Genomic DNA, 9,717 nt, shown 5'->3' with positions numbered 1-9,717 from the left:
TACACTTGAGTAATTTAGCAGACACTCCCATCACATATCACTACGTTATATATTACTTTACACTTTAGTCGTTTAGCAAACACTCCCATCACATATCACTACGTTATATATTACTTTACACTTGAGTAATTTAGCAGACACTCCCATCACATATCACTACGTTATATATTACTTTACACTTGAGTAATTTAGCAAACACTCCCATCACATATCACTACATTATATATTACTTTACACTTTAGTCATTTAGCAGACACTCCCATCACATATCACTACGTCATATATTACTTTACACTTTAGTAATTTAGCAAACACTCCCATCACATATCACTACGTTATATATTACTTTACACTTTAGTCATTTAGCAAACACTCCCATCACATATCACTACATTATATATTACTTTACACTTTAGTCATTTAGCAAACACTCCCATCACATATCACTACATTATATATTACTTTACACTTTAGTCATTTAGCAAACACTCCCATCACATATCACTACATTATATATTACTTTACACTTTAGTCATTTAGCAAACACTCCCATCACATATCACTACATTATATATTACTTTACACTTTAGTCATTTAGCAAACACTCCCATCACATATCACTACATTATATATTACTTTACACTTTAGTCATTTAGCAAACACTCCCATCACATATCACTACATTATATATTACTTTACACTTTAGTCATTTAGCAAACACTCCCATCACATATCACTACATTATATATTACTTTACACTTTAGTCATTTAGCAAACACTCCCATCACATATCACTATATTATATAATACAATGCGAAATAGAATACAAAATATATACAAATGCCTGTGTCTCTTCACAGTCCTTGTAAGGTGTTATTTTGTCTGTTTTTATCTGGTTTAGTTGCTACTTGAGTTACCTGGGGTAGCAGAGAGTTCCATCTAGTCATGGCTCTATTTAGTACTGTGCGTTCCCGGCCTCTGTTCTGGACCTGGGGACTGTGAAGAGACCTCTGGTTGCATGTCTTGTGTTTTACCGATGAGTATCTGAACTGTGTGTTTCTCAACCTCTGTTCTGGACCTGGGGACTGTGAATAGACCTCTGGTTGCATGTCTTGTGTTGTACCGATGAGTATCTGAACTGTGTGTTTCTCAACCTCTGTTCTGGACCTGGGGACTGTGAAGAGACCTCTGGTTGCATGTCTTGTGTTGTACCGATGAGTATCTGAACTGTGTGTTTCTCAACCTCTGTTCTGGACCTGGGGACTGTGAAGAGACCTCTGGTTTCTTGTCTTGTGTTGTGCCGATGAGTGTCTGAACTGTGTGCCAACTGCTTGAACAGACAGTTCAGTATCTTCAACACATCAACACCTCGCACAAAGACCAATAGTTATGTAGTCAATTTCTCTTCAACTTTGAACCAGGAGAGATTGACATTCATATTATTGACAGTCACCCTCCGTGTACACTACCGTTCAAAAATTTGGGTTCACTTAGAAATGTCCTTGTTTTCCATGAAAATATACATGAAATTAGTTGCAAAATGAATAGGAAATATAGTCAAGCCGTTGACAAGGTTATAAATAATGATTTTTTATTGAAATAATAGTGTCCTTCAAACTTTGCTTTCATCAAAGAATCCTCCATTTTCAGCAATTACAGCCTTGCCGACCTTTGACATTCTAGTGATCAATTTGTTGGGGTAATCTGAAGAGATTTCACACCATGCTTTCTGAAGCACCTCCCACAAGTTGGATAGGCTTGATGGGCACTTCTTACGTACCATACGGTCAAGTTGCTCCCACAACAGCTCAATAGGGTTGAGATCCGGTGACTGTGCCTGGCCACTCCATTATAGACAGAATACCAGCTGACTGCTTCTTCCCTAAATAGTTCTTGCATAGTTTGGAGCTGTGCTTTGGGTCATTGTCCTGTTGTAGGAGGAAATTGGCTCCGTCCACAGGGTATGGCATGGCGTTGCAAAATAGAGTGATAGCCTTCATTCTTCAAGATCCCCTTTACCCTGTACTAATCTCCCACTTTACCACCACCAAAGCACCCCCAGACCATCACCTTGCATCCACCATGCTTGATAGATGGTGTCAAGCACTACTCCAGCATCTTTTCTAAGTCTCACGAACGTTCTTCTTTGTGATGCAAACACCTCAAACTTAGATTTGGCTGACCATAATGCTTTTTTTCTGTCTTCCTTTGTCCATTGTCTGTGTTCTTCTGCTCATCTTAATCTTTTCCTTTTATTGGCCAGTCTGAGATATGGCTTTTTCTTTGCAACTCTGCCTAGAACGCCAGCATCCCGTTGTCATCTCTTTACTGTTGAAGTTGAGACTGGTGTTTTGCGGGTACTATTTAATGAAGCTGCCAGTTGAGGACTTGTGAGGCATCTGTTTCTCAAACTAGACACTCTAATGTACTTTTCCTTTTGCTCAGTTGTGCACCGGGACCTCCCACTCCTTTCTATCCTGGTTAGAGCCTGTTTGTGCTGTTCTGTGATGGGAGTAGTACACAGCGCTGTACAAGATCTTCAGTTTCTTGGCAATTTCTCACATGGAATAGCCTTAATTTCTCAGAACAAGAATAAACTAACGAGTTTCAGAAGAAAGTTTTGTTTCTGGCCATTTTGAGACTGTAATTGAACCCACAAATGCTGATGCTCCAGATACTCAACTAGTCTAAATAATGCCATTTTTATTGCTTATTTAAATCAGAACAGTTTTCAGCTGTGCTAACATAATTGCAAAAGGGTGTTCTAATGATCAATTCGACTTTTAAAATTATGAACTTGGATTAGCTAACACAACGTGCCGTTGGAACACAGGAGTGATGGATGCTGATAATGGGTGTTAGGCTGGAGCGGAATGGAACGGTTGAACCCAAGAGCAGACTCAGACGAGGAGATGAAGTAACCATGGTATTTATTGGAACACAGGGGGAAGATGGAGTGCAGGTCAGGGGAAGCTTGGGCGGGTTGCTGGAGACCAGGTACGGAGGCTGAGGCTGGATCTAGGGGGGTTGAGAGGGTAAGCAGGTCCGGGGAGGAATCCAAGGGAGTAGTGGAGCTGGGAATCCAGGTAAGAGCAGCAGGATGACGAGACGTGGGACAGGAGACAGGAACCGGAGTCAAAGCGGGTAGAACTGTAGCGGAGAGGAAAACCGTGTCAGGCAGGGAAACAGGCAGAGCAGGGTAACAGGATCTGAGTAGCAATAAATAGCTAGAAGCGTAACTGACTGAGCTGAGATTACGAATTGGCAGTGTGGAAGTGGCAGGACTGAGTATTTGTAGAGGTCTTGATTATGGAACGGGTTGCAGCTGGTGGAGATCTGCTTAGACTCCAGCACACCTGTCTCCGCCCACATAATCTCACACACACACAGAGAGAGAGGGAAAGAGCACTGGGGGAGGCGGCAGGTCAAAGAGACCCAGGATGACCAGTAGAGGGCGGGGCAGGAACAGATGAGACAATGGGCCTCTGTACGCCTAAGTAGATATTACATAACAGATCTGCCTTTTCCAGCTACAATAGTACTTTACGATACAATGTCTACACTATATTTCTAATAGATTTTATGTTATATTAACGGACAAAAAATGTGCTTTTCTTTCAAAAACAAGGACATTTTTAAGTGAACTCAAACTTTTGAACCGTTGTGTACATCTAAGTGAAATACGTGCTGCTCTATTCTGGACAAACTGCAATTTGCCAATGTCCTTGACCACACAACTGGGCAGTAGTCCAAGTGTTACAAACTAGGTTCTGTCTGACCTGTCTGGTTTATTAAAATGTTGAAAAGCAATAGTAATCAATCTCACAATGTAATCAAGGTATGATATGTAAAAAAAAACATTACTTCATAAATCATTGTTCATTCAGAAAATGTCTAGGTTTAAGTAAAACAAAGTCCAATATTCTCAGGAACATTAATGTGTCTCTAATACCCAAACTTCCTAACATGTCTTCTCCTACTTCATCTGAAGCGATTAACAGTGCTAATGTCTTCTCCTACCTCATCTGAGGGTTAAACAGTGCTAATGTCTTTCCTACCTCATATGAGGGGTTAACCAGTGCTAATGTCTTCTCCTACCTCATCTCAGGGGTTAAACAGTGCTAATGTCTTCTCCTACCTCATCGCAGGGGTTAAACAGTGCTAATGTCTTCTCCTACCTCATCTGAAGGATTCAACAGTGCTAATGTCTTCTCCTACCTCATCTCAGGGGTTCAACAGTGCTAATGTCTTCTCCTACCTCATCACAGGGGTTAAACAGTGCTAATGTCTTCTTCTACCTCATCGCAGGGGTTAAACAGTGCTAATGTCTTCTACCTCATCGCAGGGGTTAAACAGTGCTAATGTCTTCTCCTACCTCATCGCAGGGGTTAAACAGTGCTAATGTCTTCTCCTACCTCATCTCAGGTGTTCAACAGTGCTAATGTCTTCTCCTACCTCATCTCAGGGGTTCAACAGTGCTAATGTCTTCTCCTACCTCATCTCAGGGGTTCAACAGTGCTAACGTCTTCTACCTCATCGCAGGGGTTAAACAGTGCTAATGTCTTCTCCTACCTCATCTGAAGGATTCAACAGTGCTAATGTCTTCTCCTACCTCATCTCAGGGGTTCAACAGTGCTAATGTCTTCTCCTACCTCATCTCAGGGGTTCAACAGTGCTAATGTCTGCTCCTACCACATCTCAGGGGTTCAACAGTGCTAATGTCTTCTCCTACCTCATCTCAGGGGTTCAACAGTGCTAATGTCTGCTCCTACCACATCTCAGGGGTTCAACAGTGCTAATGTCTTCTCCTACCTCATCTCAGGGGTTCAACAGTGCTAATGTCTTCTCCTACCTCATCTCAGGGGTTCAACAGTGCTAACGTCTTCTCCTACCTCATCTCAGGGGTTAAACAGTGCTAATGTCTTCTTCTACCTCATCGCAGGGGTTAAACAGTGCTAATGTCTTCTACCTCATCGCAGGGGTTAAACAGTGCTAATGTCTTCTCCTACCTCATCGCAGGGGTTAAACAGTGCTAATGTCTTCTCCTACCTCATCTCAGGTGTTCAACAGTGCTAATGTCTTCTCCTACCTCATCTCAGGGGTTAAACAGTGCTAATGTCTTCTCCTACCTCATCGCAGGGGTTCAACAGTGCTAATGTCTTCTCCTACCTCATCTCAGGGGTTCAACAGTGCTAACGTCTTCTACCTCATCGCAGGGGTTAAACAGTGCAAATGTCTTCTCCTACCTCATCTGAAGGATTCAACAGTGCTAATGTCTTCTCCTACCTCATCTCAGGGGTTCAACAGTGCTAATGTCTGCTCCTACCACATCTCAGGGGTTCAACAGTGCTAATGTCTTCTCCTACCTCATCTCAGGGGTTCAACAGTGCTAATGTCTTCTCCTACCACATCTCAGGGGTTAAACAGTGCTAATGTCGTCTCTTACCTGATTTCAGGGGTTAAACACTGCTAATGTCTTCTCCTACCTCATCTGAAGGGTTAAACACTGCTAATGTCTTCTCCTACCTCCAGTTGTCTGAGGGGTTAATCAGTGTTAATGTCTTCTCCTACCTCCAGTTGTCTGAGGGGTTAAACAGTGCCAATGACTTCTCCTACCTCTAGTTGTCTGAGGGGTTAAACTGTGTTAATGTCTTCTCCTACCTCTAGTTGTCTGAGGGGTTAAACTGTGTTAATGTCTTCTCCTACCTCTAGTTGTCTGAGGGGTTAAACTGTGTTAATGTCTTCTCCTACCACTAGTTCTCTGAGGGGTTAAACAGTGCTAATGTTTCCTCCTACCTCCAGTTGTCTGAGGGGTTAAACTGTGTTAATGTCTTCTCCTACCTCCAGTTGTCTGAGGGGTTAAACTGTGTTAACGTCTTCTCCTACCTCATCTGAAGTGTTAAACAGTGCTAATGTCTTCTCCTACCCCCAGTTGTCGGAGGGTATAAACAGTGCTAATGGGTTCGTAATCAGCTCATATGGCCACTACTCTCTATTTCTTTCTTTCTCTCTCTCTCTCTATCCCCTCGCTTTCTCTAGTTTGACCTTGTCACAATTTGGCGGTGACATTTTATTTCCTTATTGAGTGTTCCCTGTAATTAAGTTGCCAGCAGTAGTACCACATTAGTGTTGCATTAAGCCCTCCACAGTTGGATTTTAGCATTAGGTTAGCAACGGGATTCCATGTTCACTATGACCTCTCTGCCACTTTGGCAACACAGTGGCGTCCATTAAGGCACCTGCATCAATATGGTAGACACCACAGACATGACTTTCACATTTCTCCCTTGTCCAGGTCACAACACTCGATAACAATCAGCGACCGGGCCATGTTAATCAACACAACTCTCAAGGACGGAGAGCAGTTTAACATTTGTTTGTGGTAATTCCAAACAGTCTATGGTGAAAACTACTGTCACAGTATGCAGTAGACGTAAGCCGCAAGATAATAACAACAATTGTTAAGCTGACCTGAGCTTTTATGGCTCTACATAAATGTGTTTTTCCTGTGATTGCTGTTTTGGTCCAGACATCTGAGAGTTCCAGACAGATGTACTCCCCCAGGACAGACCCAATGCTGACTATCTCTTTCTGTCTTATTTTTTTTCTTTCTCTCAATCTTATTCTCTCAATTCAATTTCAATTTAAGGGCTTTATTGGCATGGGAAACATATGTTATCATTGCCAAAGCAAGTGAAGTAGACAGCGTTTAGTCACCCTGCAATGCTTCAACCCACAGAGGGACTTGTCATCCAGGAAGTGTGCTCGACATTGTACAAACACACACACACACACGTACATAAACAAAACAGCCCCTGCCTTTGATTACCCTGTTAGGAGGGACACAGACGTATATCTAGTGTCAGGAACAATCTGTTGGAGCTTGTCTGCTGCGTAGCATTTGTGTCCAGCGGTTGTTTTTTTCCACCTTTATAACCTGTTATGGCTGCATCCCTTTGTTCTCAATTTCCGCCTGAAGACACCCTAATCTAACTGCCTGTAGCTCAGCCCCAGAGGCAAGGATATGCATATTCTTGGTATCATTTGAATGGAAACATTCTGAAGTTTGTGGAAATGTTAATTGAATGTAGGAGAATATAACACAGAAGATCTGGTGGAAGAAAAGAGAAAGAAAGAGCATACATTTTCTGTTTTTAATTGTTGTAGTATCATCTTTCACATGTACTAGAATAGCCACACAGTCAGATAGGATGCTGGAGATAATTTGGATGGATAACACAAGAGGGCAACTGTAGGTGTGCAAAGTCTCAGACTGATAACGTCAGGAATGGGTGAGCTACATGACATTTAGCATGAAGTCACCCAGGTGTCCCACACAAGTTGCCCAAATGTACCCAAGTGGCCGAATTTGTGAAAGGACCTATAACTATATACAGCAGTGCAAATAACTATATACAACATCTCAAAAAGCAATTCTAACACACACACACAAAAAAATGTTTAACAAAATATTAGAAAATAAATATTTTAAAAAAACAGTACACACCCCTTGGAAGTCCTCGTCATAATATTTTGCAACTTGTGCCATGTCCCATAGCAGTCTCTTTCTGATGTAAAGCAGAGGCAAACTGAACAAGTGGTGCATTTCATGCGACACAGAACACAACGACGCCTCCATGCTGTGCCCTTTTGGCCCTGAGGCACAGTCATGCCTGCAGTAATGAACTGTGGCATAGGAACACCACTGGGGGCACAGGTAGAGCGGGCAGCTTGGCAATGGGGCCTCTCAGTCGGAGTCGCTATCACTGTGAAAGAAAACATCAAAAAATATTTGTATTGTATGAGCCTTTTAACATCACATAAAATAAACAGATATGTATTGATTGTATAGAGCAGAGGGAACAGTCACTAAGGTGTTCCATTCAACTCCGGCCATTGTTATATATATATATCTATAATAAGCTATAAGTTTGATAATGAATATTTATATTTTGTGTTTTTAAGTTTCATTTCAGTTTTACTTGGTGTTATCACTGTTACACACAATACTTATATATATATATATATATACACACACACACACACACACACACACACACACACACACACACACACACACACACACACACACACACACTCAAACAAAACAACACACACACACACAAACTACACATTTCATTGCAAAAATATATATATTGTGGCAAAGAAGGGGGTCGAGTGGTAAATGGCAGATATGTGAGAGCAGAACTAATAAACGGGCTCTGCCCGATCACTAAAATGGCCACCCCTGTCAGAACTACAGATCACAAAATGGCCGACCACCAAAACTACAAGTCCCAGAAGCAAGACCCTCAGAAGGTGGAGCCAACCCACAGATAAAGGGTCAAGAAAAACCAGGAAGAGGAGAAGAGAGTGCTGGAAGGATCTATGAACAATAGAGAAAGAGACAATAGAGATTGGCTGGATTTACCGTGTATGAGCTGGACTGTTTTGGACTTACCTGTTGGCGTTTGGACCTGGACCTACCGAGAACCCGATTCGTGTACCGAACCCTCCTATCCTTGACCTCGCCTACGGCCTGGGTGGACCAGGACGAAGAAACAAACACACAGGTACTGTCCTGTTCGAAAGAACTCTCATTCTTGGGTGATTTGGTGACAGTTTACCACTTAGTTTGTGACAAACGCTCCTAACCTTGAAGAGGTTTGCCACAATATATATATATATTTCATTAAACGGCATTAGCACTTACCCATCCAGAAGTACGTCCTGTCCTTGCAGAAACAGCTCCTCAGTTCGTTTGAATCATAACACTCCAAGATTCCTCAAACAAAAAAATCTGTCTCACTTTCACTTTAGAGTTTGACTACGCTTTACATGATGTATTTGCCATGATATCTTCAATGAAATCGTTGAAACTACAACTTTCCGAAATACAGCTGCGCGTAAAAAGCCTTTACAGCAACTCCTCTGATCGGCAAGGCGAAAATGGAGTTCCCTGCGCGTGCGATTACAACCAAGGAATTGTGGTCCAACCCCAAACCATTACATACTGGCATTTACCTCAGCTCATTGGCTATCTACCCAGCAAGATTTCAAGAAGGGCAGTGGTCATTGGGCAGAAATATAGTCAATCAATGAAGCTTCGCTAAAATTATTGGTGCGTCAGGTAGTCATTTATCATTGTCTTCAAATCAGCTCACTTCGGTCAATACTACCCGCAAAAAAACGGTTTGACTGTGTTGCAAACATCCAGAGGAATGCACTGAAACCCACCATGACTAGATAAACAATTGTTTACAGGGGCGAATCACGCTGAATGCTCCGTAAAAAATTGATAGAGATGGAATTCACAGCACAAACAGTTTACAAAATGTTTTGATTTAGGCTATAAAAATGGATTTTTATCAAAGAAAACGGCACTTCATTTGATCAATGGGACACTCAAGAAGAGAAATAAGAGCAAGATATCAGAATGTAAGTCTTAATTTTACCTTCAGATGTGAATGTGTAAAAATTGTCATGGCGGAAAATGTTTCTGTTCTTGATTGGTCTTCTCAAACAAAAGCATGGTATTTGTTCTCTGTAATAGCTATTTTAAATTGGAAAACGTAGTTTGATTACCAAGTTTCTAATATTTTGAAGGGTGTAAGACACTTGCATTTTCAAGAATGTTTAATGTTACGAAGTTGTATTTTTAGTTGTCACTGAAATTTCCCCTGATGTTGGTCCCTGTACGGGGATCGCAGCCAGGTA

General features: G+C 41.7%; 1 long non-coding RNA gene across 1 annotated transcript; it reads right to left on the bottom strand.

Annotated features, from left to right (window-relative positions):
* Positions 1–331: 331 nt before the first annotated feature.
* On the bottom strand, positions 332–8,988 carry LOC135509093 (uncharacterized). The gene is made up of 4 exons (XR_010450889.1): positions 8,714–8,988; positions 8,462–8,539; positions 7,508–7,766; positions 332–3,150 (listed from the first exon to the last, which is right to left on the bottom strand). It is a non-coding gene; the product is annotated as an uncharacterized LOC135509093 (long non-coding RNA).
* Between the last annotated feature and the right edge of the window lie 729 nt (positions 8,989–9,717).

This window comes from Oncorhynchus masou, chromosome 22 (assembly GCF_036934945.1).
Source record: "Oncorhynchus masou masou isolate Uvic2021 chromosome 22, UVic_Omas_1.1, whole genome shotgun sequence".
Classification (NCBI taxonomy): Eukaryota; Metazoa; Chordata; class Actinopteri; order Salmoniformes; family Salmonidae; genus Oncorhynchus; species Oncorhynchus masou.
The sequence above is the reverse complement of the archived record's forward strand: the minus strand, read 5'-3'. Positions and strand labels throughout refer to the sequence as shown.